At 41.2% G+C, this 17,925-nt stretch overlaps 1 long non-coding RNA gene across 1 annotated transcript in view; it reads left to right on the top strand.

Annotated features, from left to right (window-relative positions):
- Positions 1-2,162: 2,162 nt before the first annotated feature.
- LOC130145902 (uncharacterized) overlaps positions 2,163-17,925 on the top strand; it is a 43,320-nt gene continuing 27,557 nt past the window's right edge. Inside the window, exon 1 of the long non-coding RNA XR_008820732.1 lies at positions 2,163-2,325. This is a non-coding gene — a long non-coding RNA (uncharacterized LOC130145902). The remainder of the gene's footprint in view (positions 2,326-17,925) is intronic.

Raw genomic sequence — 17,925 nt, forward strand, 5'->3', positions numbered from 1 at the left:
TACGGTAAGAAAATGGTAGCAAAGGAGGAGGTTTTACAATGTGAACTGGGCTTTGAAATGGTCTTCTTTCTCCTGGAAAATAGCTTCTGAGCTAGAACCCTTTCATTGAAATACACAAAATTTCCCCGTTAATGATACATATTTCAATTTGTGGGCTAAAATGTTTACAATGCTACTGCAAATAATTGATTCTTTACAAACTTACTGTGCTGCACCCTGTGAGAAGAGTTACTGGAAATCTTTTTTTAAAACAAACCTTCCCTTCAATACAGCCTAACACATGGATAGATTAGGTATCAACTTGGGGTACTGGAGGAAACAGCACAATTAAGACTGAGTCCCCCACATAATTCCACCACACAGAAGCCTAGCTCCATCCAAAAATCAAACTTAGTCAGGACGGAGACTCCAGTTCAAGGTTTGCTCTTGTACCTGCAAACCAGGATATCTGCTTTAATGATTTAGTGAAGTCATTTTAAATGTTGTAAACAAAGTTGGGATCAGGTCTAGAAGTCAAAAATCGTGCTCATTTCCTAGCAATTCTGTTCCTTTTTATTCTGAAAACTGAGTAAGTCTAAATAGCCTCAGATTTCTTGCATTAAATATTAAACCCAAAGTCCAAGGCTTCAGCGGGAACACGGCATCTACAAAGCTTTCATTAACTGCGCTGTGAAGCTTTGAAGCTCCGCTGTGCAACTATTAGCTGATCTTATTTAACAAACTGCTGTAGGCCTATGTGTTGTTTGTGACTGAGCAGGTGATGATTTTCTCTTCGCTGCCACCAGTCAAGGACTTTCCACTACCGGGACCCAGGCTCCAGCTTTGCTGTAGCGGGGGAAAAGGGAAATGTTATCGCCATTGATTTCTAGTTCAAAGAAAGCTTTTTGCTTTCACACTTTGAGAAACACAGACTATCAGATCATCTCACAGCCAGGTTAATAGTGGGGTATGCTTTATTTTGTGGCTGACGCGGTTGTTATGTTTAGTGCTTGTAGGAATCGAGACCGCTCAGATAGCGATTTTTGCCCTCTGTATTCTCTAAATTCCTTTCTAAATCTATAGCCTGCTAACACTGGCCAGATTGTTTTCACAGACTCACAGATTTCACAAAACCCTCTTAGGTCCCGTTTTTCCTTACAGATGAAAGCAGTTGCATACATGAGGCTACTGTATAGTGACAAAGGGTAGTAAGTTATTTTGCTTACTTTCAAATAAGATGTTGTATCCTAGAGACCAGCTCTAATGCATCAAATAGCACATATGTATCCTGGTTTGGGTTGTGAAACTCCATCTTCTGGTAATGGTCATTTCATGAGCAGATGGTATGAAGTATCTGTTGATGCAAAGATAAGGTCAGGCTCCAGGATGTATTAAGTATGACACTGCAGTACGATAAGGTTCAGGTGCACCTGAAGATGACTTCACAGGAAGGGGAGCAGGAGGATAAACAGAATACAAGCTAGGAAAGGTTAAGGGATTATTGCTCTCATTACAAGCACTAGATTACTTAAAGCAAGAGAAACTCAGCAAATTCCAGTAAACAGAGGGAGAGGATGGATGCTACAAGAAAGAGATGACAAAATTGATCCTATGTCATTTTAGGCAACTCTGAATTTTGTGGCTTTCACCGTAAGCCTGATCTCCAAAGGAAATTATTAAATGCTACAGTCCTCACTGAAGACTTTCACTGAAGATTTATCAGTGTGGGTTTGCTCTTCCATTCCTTGTAGACTGATCAACATGAATGCTGTCATGCTGTCCCTGTGGAGTCTAGTCAGGTAGGATGCACCAGTTGTAAACTTACTACCTAAAGATTCCTGAAGTCTTGGGACTCATCCAGCCCCAGTGAAATCCTCCAAAATGTGGCATCTGGTCCAACTTAAAAGAATCCTAAAAGGAACACAAATAATGGCTAGGATATGTAATCACATTGAGAAACTGTTTGGAAAGAGACATGTTTTCTGATTGCTGTGTAAATGGTCCCAAGACTTGCATAAAAGCACAAGCTAACATGACTACACAAACCCTTTAGGAGCAAAGGCAAATAAGATAAGGATTTTCAGTTCTGTTGCCATTGAGTCTTTGAAGCAATGAGTCTAGACAAATCAAGTTCTGCTTAACCTCCTGCTAGAGATGAAATAAATATGCCCAGAAAGAAAACACATAAAATTACTATGCTTTAACTATAAGGGAAAAACCAAGTGCGAAAGAAAAAGACCTACACACACAACTCAAAAGGTTTTGTATTTTTCAGCATCTGTGGTCTGGTACCTACTTTCAGAGATCACCACTATTACAAGGAAACGACTGAACTGTCTCAGAAAGGTAAGAGAGTATAAGAAGTAAAAGGCTAACATGTTAAGTAAAGCTAGGCCTTTGGCATTCACATCAGTGAAATATCATGTAATACATGCCTCTGAAACCATGCCAGCCTGCATTGTGGCTGCTTACCTAGCTGAAACAGAACACTGTTATTGTGCTTTTTCTAATGAGAAGAATACTTTTTCATACCTAGAAGGTACCTCATAAAACAATCAGGCAGCAAATTTAACAAGCCAAAGGAAGTAATTTTTTTTATTATTATTTTTTTTCCGCACAGCACATAAAGCAGTTGTGGATGTGGAGTGCAATGCACAGAATGGGTTGAAAAGGGGTTTGGCAGATGCATAAAGGAGAGGGCCACTGTGGGTCATTAAATGTGATTAACAGGAGAAAGCACCCAAGCTGCTGACTGCTGGAAGGAGGGATGCCAAGGAGGAGTCACCTTGCATAGAAACCGTATTCCTTACATCCTTTCCTAAAATGTCCTTCAGCAGCCAACGTGAGTCATGACACTGGGTTAGGTGAAGTCTGTCTTGTGTGCTTCAGCAGTTGTGCTGCTACCTCATCTGCTGCTCCTTGTCTTGTAGCGCATTAAGATAATTTTGAAATGCCATCTCTCAGTTTGGGACCTGCCTCTTCCTTGGGTCCTGCACTGATGTAGGCACAAGAAAGATCTATTTTTCTGGCCATCAGCCACTATCTGCTGTGCTGGTTAAGTGTGTCAGTTCATCATAGCTGTTAACTTCACAGTTTATCTGTAGAGTGGTCTTAGTTGCAGGTTCTCAGGGTGACAGATTTCCTCCTTACTACAGAGAAGAAAAGGGACAATACATGCAAAAGGGGGAAAGGGAACAAAATAAGACATGAGAAGCAAAGAACTGAGGGAGAAAAAATGGCCAGAGTTATGTAGGAAGTAGACTGGTATTTCTTTTGTCAAATACATATTTTAAAAGCCAGTGCTCTGATGAACTTGCCTGATTGACGGCTGTGAAGGAGATTATTCTGGCCAACAGTGTCTCTGGACCATAGGACTGTGATATTATTTGTATTGGAAGACAGAGCTGTATGACGGAAAACAAAAACTTGCCTAGCTTCTTGCCTCATCTTGAAATATGGCCTCTGCCCCGAGGGTATTTTCACTCCCAATATGCAGCAGTTATCCTACGCCCCGTCAGATCTGGATAGCCATGCCAGGAATGACAGCGCTTACGCCTGCCAGCACGGGGCTCCCACGTGGACCATTAGGATTTCTTGTGATGCAGTGTTGCTTCTCAAACTGTGAGATAAATGTGTCTGTCCTCCCAGAAACATCAGGAGATGTGGGATGGTTCTGGGGGATGGTTAGGGCTTAACTGGTGTATTTGGTGTCCTTGCAGCAAAGAAAACAGGTTGCCAGACTGAGTGAGAGCTAAATCCAGCCTCTGAGTTGCACATCTGGCTATGCATGGCTGAGGTGATTTGGGGGGATGTGTGAGAGGAAGGGGTGAAACACCAAGAGTCCAGATTAAATCTGGAATGAATATATTCTCTAATGGAATAGTCAGATCCCTGGTTTTCTCTAGATCACAAACTCTTTCTGAGGTCAGGGAAAACCTCATTGTGGCACTAGTATTGCTGTGCTGCTATTGAAAACTGATGCATTGTTCACAGTGCTAAGGCTCTTTTCTCATACTGCCTGGGACAATTTACATCTTGTTGGAGTTCCTAAGAAAACAACTTACTACTGTCAAATCTCAAACTTTGACAAGCGTGCATCAGTCCCTACCCCATCCCAAGGGAAATATTTACTCTTATGGTTTCTGACAGGATTTTTGTATTTTACTTAGTGAAGACTGCGTATAACACAGAACCACACACCAACATGGGACACAAACCCGCTCAAGCTGGCATTCAACATATGCCTGGCAGTCAAGTAAATGAGAGATGGTTTCACCAAAGACATGGGGCCAATCAAATGAAATTATTCAGCTCCCAGTTTAGATTATCTGTGATTGAACTTGATTGTAGCACGGATGAAAACAAAACCTGATTTCAATAAAGGTCATAAAACCAGTGAAATATCTAGGTCTGGAACGTGTGGTTTCTAGTTAGCATTTCAGCAGACCCATCTCCTAGGCTACATGGGAATGATAAAAGAGCTACAGCCCTGAATTTTGCTACCTTAAAACCAGGTGAAGGTTGGATTTCAGCTCCACAGTGAAACTGCCCACAGTAGAGAACCAATCCACGTTACGTTACAGCTATGACTTCCTTCCACAGGATCCATCTCAAGTCATCAACTCCTATAAAGGGTCATATCCTGCATTTTTGTCAGGTCTTCTCTAAGTGGAAAAACCTTTTCTTTTATTCATCTGTTTTAAAAAAGATAATCCACTGCCACTTCCATGTTTATATTTTTACAGTTTCAGAACAAACCATTATTTTTTTAATGAGTCAAAAGCTGATAAATATCCTGCTTTTTATGTACTTGTAAGCTTCCCTGGGCACTCTGCACCACAAAGCTCACAATGTGCTGGTTCAGGATTGAACTGGGAAGGCAATTAAGCAAGTTGATACCCTCTCTCAAAAACCTAGTGCAGCAGAGATGTGCAGATAAATAATTGAATGAAACCTTATCTTTTCTCTAAATACGGAGGATTTTTTTTGTATTTTGCATCACTTTAATTGAGCTAAGAAAGTCACAGACAATGCAAACTGGAGCTTTTAGTTCAAGCTGCACAGGGTCCAAGTTATTCCATAGTACCTGTGTTTTTCCCCCGCTCCTTGACCCCAGGTCAAGTCTGGATGGCTGATAAAACTGTTGTTTGATACCTCAGTCCTGAACTCAGACAAAAATGCTGACACTGTGCAGAAAAAAGTGCTTAGTAAAAGGCAAAGAGTGTCTCAGCACCAGAGACTTCATGGCTTTCCTTCATGCTGCTGAATATGAAACCCCTTCAGCTGGGTCCATAAGGAATGGGGAATAGGAAGACAAAAAGGAGGAGCTAGAGAAATTGCCTTTATCTTGCTTCTCATTCTTCAGGGAAACAGCTCATCTTTGACTTTCTTAACAGCCATGATTCTTCTAAAAGAATAGAAAGATAATATAACCTTCCTTTTCCCTCGCCATGCAGTTTTCCTTTCTTCCTCATGCCCAAAGAACATGGAAATATTAATCCTGAAAGTAATGTAATGTATCTTCCACTCTTTCTTCTACACATCAGCTGTCTCCAATCCATGGTCAGAATACCTCTTCATACTTCTCCACAGTCCATCCTCTGCATTATCTCCGTTAATCTCTGTCTCACAAATTTTTCTCCATAGCTACCATTCTGTTTCTTTCTCCTCATCTGAGACATTTTCTGGAGGTAACTGGGTGATAGAAATGAGGTGCTCTCATCTCACCCTACAGATTTCTCAGTGAGATAAGTGGAAGTCATCCCTGCCTGAACAACTCCTGGTCTTGTAGCAGGATGAGCCACTGTGCACTCTGCACCATGAGGACTTCAGACAAATCTCATCCCTGGGATGCATTTGATGCAAAAGATCTGGGAAGAGTCAGCTGGGGCTTTGCTTACAGTATCCAAGGCTCCAGATGGGGTTTTGACAGCTGTTATAACCTACTTACTGTAAGGAAGTTATTCCTGCAGGGAACTGGAAGCAGGTTAGGTAGGCAGCGAATCTGTGTGGACGTCATAACGAGCTCTGCTAGCTTTATATCATTACAGAGCTCTCCTCCAGTAAGGAGATTCTCTATGCTGGTCTTGCGGTCAAGTGACAGCTTTGTTTCCTAAAGGAGTAGCTCCAGGTGAGAATCTCCCTTTATAATTATTCTATCCTTGTTCATTTTCCCAAAACTGAAATAATTCGTCTAGGCTAGTAAAAATGCTTTAAGTTGTACACAAGGAAGTACCACGTCCTATCTCTCCTTCCCTGAAGGTATTTCCCCCGCTTCCCTGCTCCTCTCCCTGCATCTAGTCCTGAGAGATAGGAACCCACTGCTTATTGTGCAGCGTCCTAATTTTCTGCCAAAATCCTTGTTTCTGTTTTAGTTGATCCTACTTTGCTGCGGTAAGTTTTTCTTCAGCTGCATCTTGTGAGCTATGAATCCTTCCTTGCCAAGTGCAGAGTTCATACTTTCCCTTGATTTACTGGCAGTAAAATATTGTCTGATCAGATGTCTTAGCACAATGCTATTCTCATCTAAGGATGACATTTTTACCTTTCAAAGAAAAACAGAGCTTCACTTGAAGATAAAAAGGAAGAGAGCTGAAGAATGTAAACAGAGTTTAAATTCTCTTATCAAAGTTAAAGAAGAAAAAAAAATGCCCCAAACTATTTTAAACAGAGGCCCTATATAAGGAAGTCTGCAAAACCACTTCCCATTTCATAGAACAGGATATGCCAAAGAAATGATACAGCTTGGCACAAATAACAAAGATAATTTCCACTTTATTTAAATACTACAAGGACATTTAAAGACATCTCAGGACATAAATCCCATTTTGATTACATTCTTCAGCTTTGCTTTAATGTTCTTTTTTCTGGGTAGAAGGGGAAACTAGGAGGATGGTCAAAACTTGTGGTTTGTAAAAATTATGAGCATCCTTTAAGCAGGTCTGGAAATTAAAATCTTACAGATCTTCCCCATGCAAGCCTAGAGAAGGAAACCAGCATGTAATCTTCTCCTCTTTGCTTTACTGGAACCCTTTTATCGCTCATGGCTGACCTGGAAGATGAGAGGTAATTTAAACTTTAATTGTCTCAATAAGAGCCAAGTAAAGAAAACAAAACTATATTAAAACAAACAGTCTATGGCCACTGAATCTATCCTCTTTCAGACTTATGACCCTGGGGACACTGATGGATGGGGTCAGAATTCAAATCTTGTAGGCTGGGATCACTGATGAGAACAGCCCCTGCTGGCTGCTAAACAGATGGGCACCCTCAAACCTACACAGCCATGCACACATCCTCAGCTGATGGAAACCATCGCTTCTCTGCAGGAGTCAATAAAGAGATATCAATATTCAGCAGCTGGGAATCCAGCCTATACAATTTTCAATTTGGGTTAAGCTCAGGATTCACAAGTGTTGGATCCAAAACTGAGGCATGAGCAGTCCCTCAGGACTTCGCCATTTGTAAGTGCCAGTAAAAACCACACAAGTGTCAAGTAAACCTGCACAAATGCAGACTCTCATGTCTTGCATACATGCAAGGTTCACAAGAGAAAAGACATCTTGAGAGAGCTGTAAGAATTTAATTAGGCGTGCAATCCTATAGGCATCTTGTTCTTAAATCAGTTACGTTAGACGGATGAGTAATGATATTAAAAGCCAGTAGCTTCTGTCCCACAGGGAAAAAAGTGGGAATTTTGCACTGTTGGGGGGAAAAAACCCCATCTGTTCTCCATTAGGGAATGGTTCTGCAATGTGCCACAAAGAACTGTGTATGGTTTAGTTCATCCTTCTATACTGGCTTTAATTCTGTTCCTACAATTAAAACACTCTAAAAATCATTTTGTTAAGAGAGTAAGGGGAAGGAGTGACAGAAAACTCAAGGGAAAATAACTGTATACACAAATCACAGGCCCTGCCTAAATCTTAAGCTCCCGGTCCACACAGTGGGAAGAATAATTCAAGTCAGGGAAAATCCCAATTAAGTCTACAACATACCTAATATACTTCAACTAAACCAGTCTCCCTCATCATTCTTCTTAAATATCAAAACACAAACTCAATGTAAAGCAAAGTATCATTCTAGAAGTCCTAGAAGATGACTATAGATGTCTTGTTAAGCTCTGCCAACTCCTGAAAGTCAGAGTGGGTAGCATCTATCCATAGAGTCCACATACAGAATGCTGACCAATTAAGTCAGTCCTGGAAGTAAGAGTTGGACATTATAAAGTATCATTCCTTATTAACATACAGACAATACAGATGCAATAAATCTTCCAGATCTTCCAAAATCATCCAACATAGTTCATGGAAATATTTGGAAGGCTCAGATGCAGTGGGAGACCTTTGCTTGTGCATCCCTGCTCTATGGTCTCATTGGACTTTAAAATGGTCCAATGACTTCAGAGGTTGCAATGAGCCTGTTTCTCCTTGATGTGCAATGCAATGACTGCAGGGCACTACATACACACAGTGGCTCAATGAGTGCGGATTCAAGTGACGTTTTCAAAGGTATCATCTAAGACATGAGTTGGAGCTGAGAATCCAGATCCTCTAGGTAAGTTTTGATCGCCTGTCTCCAGGTGAGGGATCATGCCAGCCTGTACCCAAGGGCACAAAGGAGGAAAGGCTCCTTGAAACATTTCTTCTCCAACCTTGTGTGAGGCTGGGCACAATCCACTTCTAAATTATCTAAGGAAAGCAGTTCTGATCTGAGGAGAGAAAAGGAAATTTGCCAGAGAAATGTTTTCAGGACATAGTTATACAATAGCAACTAGAAAGGTCATCATGAAGCATCAGCTAGTGTTTGTTCCTGTGCCTTTCACTGAGCAAGCTTAAAATGAGGTTGGTTTCATATAAGTAATCACTCAGCCAATTAAAAAAAGAAAACTAAGAAGAGCCCTGTTCACTACCACCTTATAACATGAGGGGACTAATGCAGAGATCTTATTGCAGTTTGGTGATAGCATCTTTGCTCCTTATGAAGCCTGGCAGTTAGTAGAGACAACTGCCAAAAATAAGTCCTGTCTTTCCTAGGCAAGGACACAACAACCCTAACTGGGGCAATGGAGGCAGGTAGGAGAGTCTGAAAAGTGAAAGGAAGAGAGCAATAATCAAAACAACTTTGTTTTGTTCTCACCACTGGGTGTGTCCTTGTTTTGAGTGAGGAAGTAACTTAGTTTAACATCCAGATCAGCTGAAAAACCTCAGCTTTACCGTAATTGAAGTTCAGTTTTTCACATCCCTTTGCTCTTCCCTTACACCCTGTTGCACTTTCATGATTGACCAGCAGTCTCACCTCAGTGCTGGTCAGACTGGTTAATTTGATGACCAAGGCAAACTTCCTTGTGAAACAACTGCTGTAAAAAAGCTGTTTCTGCATATGTGCCTGCACCTGTTCTCTTCCCATTACTCCTCAAACATCGAATACAGACAAACATGAAGCAGAAGCTCTCTCTGGGAATTTTGAGGGACAAAAGAGCCTTGTAAAACAAGCCAGGAAGGTGTATTATTACAGAGGATAAGAAAATAAACAGCCACATAGTCCTCTGTCCTCATTCCCAGAGCTTTTTTATGTAGCTCAAGCACCACCACACAGGTAGCACCAGCACTCCCACAGCTGCTATGCTGACCTTTCCTCAAACACCTCTCACCTCATAGACAATCACCTTTTTTCCTTGATTCTGCCACAGGAGAAATTCAGGTCAAGATACACAAGTCCTGATGGAGCCATGATGGTTGTGATTCACTATAGACTGTCTGGAATGATAGGAGGGCCAAAGTACAATGTCTTTTACCCCATTATTTCTTCCAAAGGATTTTGGGAAACTGAGTACCAACAGGTTAAAGAGAAAGGAAGAAAATGTCATCGTGTAATGCTGGTGTAAAGCTTTGCTCCATCAATCTCAGCTTGAGAACAGGAGGGAAAGACTGAATGAAGAAGGTGTTACTTGCTTGCTAATGTAAAGAAATTGTGAGAAATTACCCATGTAGAATTCGTAGAGCCTGCCCCTGCCAAATGACTTTGGCATGTGGGATCCTGTAGAACCTGTCCCTTCAATCAATTTGCCAGAAGTCTGAATTTAATTAAACTGTTCAAGGGAGACTTCTGGGGACTTTTTGCATGTGGGACCCTGAAGAGTTTCGTGACCATTCAGAAAATTGTTGTTTTCTTTGAAACAATGGCATGTGTATGGAAATTGCATCCAGCAGTTGTAGGTTTCATCTTCTACAATGTCACTTCAGCTGCTAGAAGAAAGGTGGCACATTATGAAATTGTTCATAGAGCTACAAGGCTTTTATTTCCCTGCACTTTCTCAGAATGAAAAAATAAGTCACTGTGCTGAGATGTGGTATCTTGTGCGGTCCATTGCTGGACAGAGATGTGGAAAGTGCTACTCCTGAAACAGGACCACATCATGCGACATCTGTATGTACAACACCAAGGGCAATACCAAACCCAGAAATCCAACAGATTTGAAGCACCTGACACATGAACAGTCACCCAGAGCTTTGCTTCCTGCTGGATGTGTTTTTTAGGCAACCCTTGAGATACTGCAGGTTTCCACTGGGGTGGAAGAAATTATGGCAGCAATAGGTTAATTAGAGCTAGCTGGTTAAAAATAAAACCACGTAGTTTACGCAGGTGCTCTGTCTTAAAACAGGATGTGGGGTAAGCTGTGAACATCATCAGAAATGGCTCTTTCTTTGGGTGGCGTCAAGAATATAGACTTTTAAGCAACTTGTCTATTTAACCTGTGTGGTTTCCTGAAGGCTGTGCTTTTCTGTAACTTCTCAGACTAGTGTGCAGGTCATAGGTTAGTTTTGTTGATGAACAGGTCCCCTGTTTAAACTGCACAGATAATGATCAGGGGCTAAAATACATCAAGGTAGAGTTGTTCTCTGGTTGCCACTTGCAGAACTCAGTACCTTATTTGTCTTGACAGTGGTGCTGATCTGCAGGTTGGATCTATTTCCAAATCCAGACACCTTTTCTCTCTCATTTAGGGTTTTGTAACTGTAGTTTCATATTATTTCACTGAGAATGGGGGATCAAACGTAATGCCCACAGCCCACCCCACCTCCCCCCACCTCTGACAGCTGAAGTACTGCAAGATCCTTAACAAGATTGCAGTAATAATTTTAAAGAAGATCCTTCACAACCTTTACATTTACAGGATGATCATTCACTTACTGGGAAGGAGCAGTCTTTGAATGACAAAGTTTATTATTTTGTTTTACTAGTGCATTTGGTTGAAAATTATTCAACTGTTGTGCAGCACTCACTGCCATAAAAATGCAAGCCACTGAGATTTTGATGTTCTGCAGCAGGGAATGAAGCCAAACGTATCAGCCCTGACCTGTCTATTTTCTGTCCTTAAATTGAGCTCAGTGGAGCAAGGAAGTCCCTTTTAGAGTGAGCATCTGAAACATTGGGTCTCTGACCGGAAAGGAATACTTAACAGCAGCCTTTGTATTGCTTTTACTGAGAATGGATAAACAAGTGGGTATCAAGGCTGTAGAAGTTTGTCCTTCACGCCTTCATTCCCTTCCCCCTTTATATTTTCTCTAGAAGTTATAATGAGCATAACTGATACCTCAAACGTCTATCAGACTGTATAGTGAGATCTTTTTCCCATTCATAGTGGCAAGACTCTCCATTTCATCACATGCACGGATACAGGAGATAGCTACTAAAGATTGCATTGCTATTTCTTATCTTTCCCACATTTTACTTTAATCCCTAGTGTGAATACAACACCTAGCAAAATATGTATTCTTGGCAGCTGAGAATCTCTGGGGTTCTCAGGTCTCAATAGTTTCGTAGTTTTGAAGAACTGGATAACAATGTGGGCTGCAAGATAAGCAACTTTCTGCCCATGCATGGAAAGGGTGTGGCACCCAGCAGCTTCTCAGCTATCGATGCAGAAAAAATGCATGTCTCACTTCCATCATCACAGCCCTGTAATACAACTGGTACACAAAACCAAGAGTTTGTAAACTACTCGGTAAACAACAGGGAGTTTGTAACCACCAAGCAGATCCAAGAGAATTGTTTCTTTTGTTGTTTGCCCTCAAGGTAAACAGTATTGCTAATAGCAACACTGTGAAAATTCAATACATTGACAGAACAATTTTCACTGTGAAGTACTTTACGACCTAGAAATTCAGCTGTGGAGTGCCTGATATGTCATTACCCAGGTTTCTGCCAGGAGTATGGGATGCGGCTGGTCTGAAGGGAAGCATTTCTATCAGCGACTAATAAGGAGAATTCAGAGAAGCAAATTCTACACATTGCCCAGTGACTTTCTCAGACAGCAGAAATGCCAGAATTTTCTTGCAAATGATGTTGAGGTACTTTTAATGATCATAGCTGTGAAGGCCTTTGGCTCCTGTTTCACAGAAGGCATGACACCTTCAAAACAGCCCCGCTCCGTGTCCAGATGAGGCCCTGGGTCTGAGGAAGGATGAGATCTATTTTATCACTGACATTGCTTCCAGCAACACTTACACACCCTCCACTGTGTGTTGTTACCCAGAAGTGACCTCCATCTTCTGGGTTCAAATGTAGTGCAGTGTCTCGAAGCAGTGTGCCAATTCGGGGAAGGGTGTGCATGAATTTTTCTTACTGTTTGCATGCAGAACAGTTAAATGCTGACTCACAACTCACAGAAATCAGTGGAGATCTCAGTGAGACTGGACTGAGCCATAAGCAAGGAGATGCCCTTCATACTGTAACTTCTTGATTTTTATTGGCCAGCGCTCATTTTTTTTTAAATGGCAACAGATCTCAACATTTGACTATTTACACAGCTCTTGTACCAACAAATATTTTTCCCAAAGTGTTGCAGTAATTAACATATAAATAAACCATGTCTTTTCAAAGCCGATGACATATGTTAGCAAGTGTTTGCCAACACAAAGCTTAGCACAGCAAATACAGGGACATTTCATTTCTTCATCTTTTCAGGCAGACTGTTCCTAAGACAGGTCATTAGCAAGTTGTAGAGCCTCCAATTGTGATCCATATGGCAGGAACTAACAGTTATCAACCACATCCATCTCACCAGCCTAATCAGTGCCTTTGGAAGGATTTTCAGGAACGCAACTTAAAAAGTACGGGAAAGCAATACAGAGATGTATCCATAGCTGATGTAATTTGGCATAGTTAGAATCATAGAATCATTTAGGTTGGTAAAGACCCTTCGGATCATCAAGTCCAACCACTAACCTAACACTGACAAGTCCACCACTAAACCGTGCTCCCAAGTGCCACATCTACACATCTTTTAAACACCTCCAGGGATGGTTAACCCACGACTTCCCTGGGCAGCCTGTTCCAATGCTTGACAACCCTTTCAGTGAAGAATTTTTTCCTAATATCCAATCTAAACCTTCCCTGGTGCAACTTGAGGCCTTTTCCTTGTGTTCTGTTGGTGTTACTTGGGAGAAGAGACTGACCCCCACCTGTCTGCAGCCTCCTGTCAGGCAGCTGTAGAGAGCGATAAGGTCCCTCCTCAGCCTCCTTTTCATGAGGCTAAATCAAGCAAACTCAGCTCTTGATATTGATTCTCCCCTTTTCTCCAGTTTCACTTCAGAGGATTTAGTCCTCAATTTTAGCATTGTAACTGTGAAGATCTACAACCGTGTCATGCCGGATTAATGTAGATCATGTCATCGAGCTGAGAGCTAGAGGTGTCTTATATGTAGAACTCTAAATCATTCCTGTAAAGAACCGGTCCATTGTATAAAATATTATAGACTTCAGCCCTTTGCAATTGAAAATATTTAATAAGATAAGCTAATATAATGGAGTAGTAGCTTACACTAGATGGACAGATTTCTTCTGTCCTTCCATGGTAACAGACAGGGAAAAGAATGTTCAATTTGCAGATCCTTCAGTGCAGGTATGGACAGCCTTATGGTGGATTTAAATAATTAATTAGTTATTGGTGGATGCTTTTTTCATTAGTACATTCTCAGAGACATTCCCTATATCCTGTAGGCCCAGTGCATAACAACTTGAAAACCTCTGAAATAGCAGTTGCAAGGAAACTTCCCTGAAATAAAACTCCTTGCATTTTTTCCCTGTGGGCCTGACAGAAACCCAGCTTGGGTTGATGGAAAGGAGTCAAAAGATGTAACATGATTGCAGGAGCACTGCACAAGAAGCCCTTGGTCTGAGTATGTTTTTCCTAGTATCCTTCCTGAGGAGATGAGTACTTTGCATCCACTGGTGACCACCCCTGCCTATCCCAATATCACAAATTTCCAAAGTGAAATCAACATTTTGCACTTTTTTTAAAAAAAGACCCAGCCTTAATTCGGTTATGAGCTATAGCTAATCTATTCATCTCATTGTAAACAAAATTACAGCCACACTACCTGGTGTGTTCTGCATCTAGGTTAGCTTAAAACAAGCCAGGTCCGATATCAGTGCATAGGAAAGCTGAGCTGGGTCATCTTATACTGACCATACTCAGCCAGGCACCTATCACCCTAAAATCCTAAAAACCTCACAAGGGAATGAGAATTGCTGGGCCAGTTTCCTACAGTCTTTCACCTTGTGTATCTGTTTGACTCAGCACTGTGTCTTGACAGAATTCACTGTCCTGATCTATGATGGCCATTTGCAGAAGAAACATCTGAATGTACCAGATTATCAGACACTGAAATAAGGAACCTAAAGTAAATTGTAGATAGAATTAGGGTGCTGACACCATAAAACCCTGCCTGATCACTTCTTCATTTGAGGCAACATGGAAACATATATTTTTGTCAGTTTAACACAAGATATCCACAGATGCTACCATCTTGCTCTGGCTGGGTGTTCTATTGTAAGTATAAGTTTTGATTGGATTCAGGAGCTGAGCGTTAGTGGGGCTACCAATGAGACAGGGGTTCTCAGACATATTGAGAACCTGGTGTTTAGACCAAAATATGAGCCGCTTGTTCAAAAATCAACAACCAAAAAAAAAAAAAAAAAAAAGAAAGAAAGATAGTAGTAAACATATTTTAGGCTTTAGCAATTAAAAGCCTTGTAAGGAAAAGGAGAGAATTCAGCTTCAGCCCTGTTTTTAATTGTGTCTGATGTCTTCCCATACAGAGCATTTGAGTTGTTTTGGCAAAACAGACTAGAATCCACCATTTTTCCTGACAAGAAATGCACTCGTCTCTTAGGTACAGGGACAGTGTCTCTCATTCCTGCTTTGCCTCTGGCCCTTTGAATCTTGCCCTTTTTTTCCGTACACCAGCACTGCTGCAAGGATGGTGAGTAGGAATATCCTGGTGCTTAGAACCTGACCCCAACCATGTCAGGCTGAAGAGAGCTGAATCCAGATCTCCCTGTGCCTGAGCACTGAACAATGCAAAAGGCAGCCGTGCCCCTCCAACACACAGCAGCTGCTTTTTAAAAGGGGAAAGTGAATCATTTCCTTGGTACTCAGCCTGATAACTTTGGAGTACATGTTTAGGAAACAGCTTTGGACTGTGAATCACAAAATATCAGAGGTGGAAAGTCTGAGCTGGTAACATTTCAGATTTGTGTCTCAAGTGTGTCCTATAGAAATGGCTCATTTAGGTACTCCTCTGCCCTGTGCTCTGATCTCTGCCTTTGCAAACACAGATCCCTCAAACCGCTGCACGCAGGATGCAGACTGGTACCATCTGATGACCTGCAAGCAATTCTAAAAGTGAAACCTTAAGGTCAGTACCAGGCACTGCAGAAGATAGATATCAGTTTAGGATTCAGAAAAATGGGCTTAGAGAGGCATTGTGGCACAGCCAGCTGCAAGGAGAAATAAGCGTTACTGACTGACAGACTTGTCACGCAGCCAGGTATAATAAGGTCCTAGCTCCATGTGGAAGTAATGCTTTGTGAATGTTTATTTACTTTCCATTACTTTCAATTTTGATATTCTAGGGAATATTTTGGATGACAAAATGCTTTAGAGAACAGCTTTCCCTGAATAATAGAATGGATTCAATTGACAGAACAAATAAACTTGAATACTGAGAGCGAAAGAAAACATAAATAGGCAAGACAGAAAATGGTGGGAGGCAGAACAGGGAGACGAGGGAGGGAAATTGCATGCCAAGGTCACAGAGCAAGACAGTAGCTAAGACAGAAATAGAATTCAATGCAATAACAGCAAAGGACTGGCTTGCTTAGGTATTTTTTTAAGGTTTAACAAGTTACATCCTGTTTATTAACCTTAAAAAGATTTTTTTATTTATTTGTTCAGTTGACTGCAATAGCAATTGTAAATGTGACTCAGGTTTCTCTTCAGATCCTAAATGTTTCTCTGTCCCAGCTCATTCTGAATTATCCAGTGGGAGCAATGCTTTTGCAGTCAGAAAGCAGCCGGCAAGAGGTCCCATTCTGCTGTCTCTGAGCCACCAAAAAGCCCCTAGTTGCACGTACAGATCCACTGGCTCCAGTGCATGCACTGTGCAGCTTGCTGTGGGAGGTGGGGCCATCTCACCTTCCCAAACTAAATGGGAAAAACTCATGAGGCTCTGGGCTGAAAGCCTGAGCTGTTACAGCCTGTGTTGATCGAGGTCCCTTGGAAAGCCCCAGCATGAGACAGGGCTCCAGGAGTGCTCTGAAGGACTCTGGTCTGGGATGCTGCAAGCCCACCTGCCTCAAGGCAGCAATGCTGGAGCCTGGTGAGAAAGCAAAAGACAAAACAGCAATTAGCTCAAATATAGTTTATTTCAAACTTCTTGTTTTCATTTACTCTGAGTAATACTGAGATCCATCAGCCAGGCATCTTTCACTTAAGCAGGGAAACAGATAAAGAGGAGGAAGCTGCATCTGAGGATACTTCCGATGAAGGGGAGGATGGAGCTCCTAAAGCCTGTTTCTTCAAAGAACAGGATTAAATATGCCTTTGAGACAGTTGTGTAATATTCTTTAAAAAAAAATAATCAGTAACTGAAAAAATAAATAGACAAAATCTGATCAGAAATCTTCACAGAAGCTTTTAAAATTATTTCTTGGCTATTACAGATGGAGACCAGGATCTACCCAGTTCATTTCTTCTGTTATAAAATATGAAGCTATGTGACACAGTTTGCTGTGCTCACCAGTGGCGTATTTGATTCACATTGTAGTAGACAGTTTGTATTCATGCTTTGTCTGATACTACCTGCTGGTTTCATAGGTCCATTGCCTGCATTGCTTTGGGCGTTGCTGTTCTTTTTAGTAGCTTCAACTGAAACCATAAATCCAAATAGCCATAAATATTATTGGATATTTGGATTTAGATCTGAACTTGATGCCACTGAGACATCTGTTGAATATGGCCATGCAGACTAGCTTTCCTTCATCCAGAAAATCCTTGCAGTTCTGTGAGTATTGTGACACCAAGGTCTCAACGAACAATTTTTTATGTTGCTTCAGTGTAACATAGAGGTTTTTCAGTATATGTGAAAAATATCATATTGCTTCCATTTAATTGCTGAACCATGAATTTTGTGGGTCTGGTTTCACATACTCCCACATTAGAAAATGTACCGTATAATCTCTCTTCATCTCAGCTTCTCCATCAATCAACTGGGAATAATAGCAGCTGATTTAGGAGTACTATGGACTTTAATTAATGTGTGTACAGCATGTTGAGATCCCTGAAGAATAAGATGCTTTAGAACATCAAAGAATAAACAATGACATTCTTTGTATTATGTCCTGGAGTCAAGATACTTTAACATTAAGCTTCAGACCTATAAGGGATACAGAAGGAATCCCTTTCCAGCACTAAGCAAAATCAAAATGTGCCTCTGCCAACAAAGCAATATAAAAGAAATTCATAAGCACATATTTTCTAGATTCTTAGTCTGAGAAAAGATTTTTGCACGTTTTCCCACTCCCTGTCCTATCTCTAATCCTACTGTTGCTGAAACGTTTAGCTCTGGACTACAACAGAGTGATTCTCATTTAGCTCCT

This window comes from Falco biarmicus, chromosome 3 (assembly GCF_023638135.1).
Source record: "Falco biarmicus isolate bFalBia1 chromosome 3, bFalBia1.pri, whole genome shotgun sequence".
NCBI classification, from domain to species: Eukaryota; Metazoa; Chordata; class Aves; order Falconiformes; family Falconidae; genus Falco; species Falco biarmicus.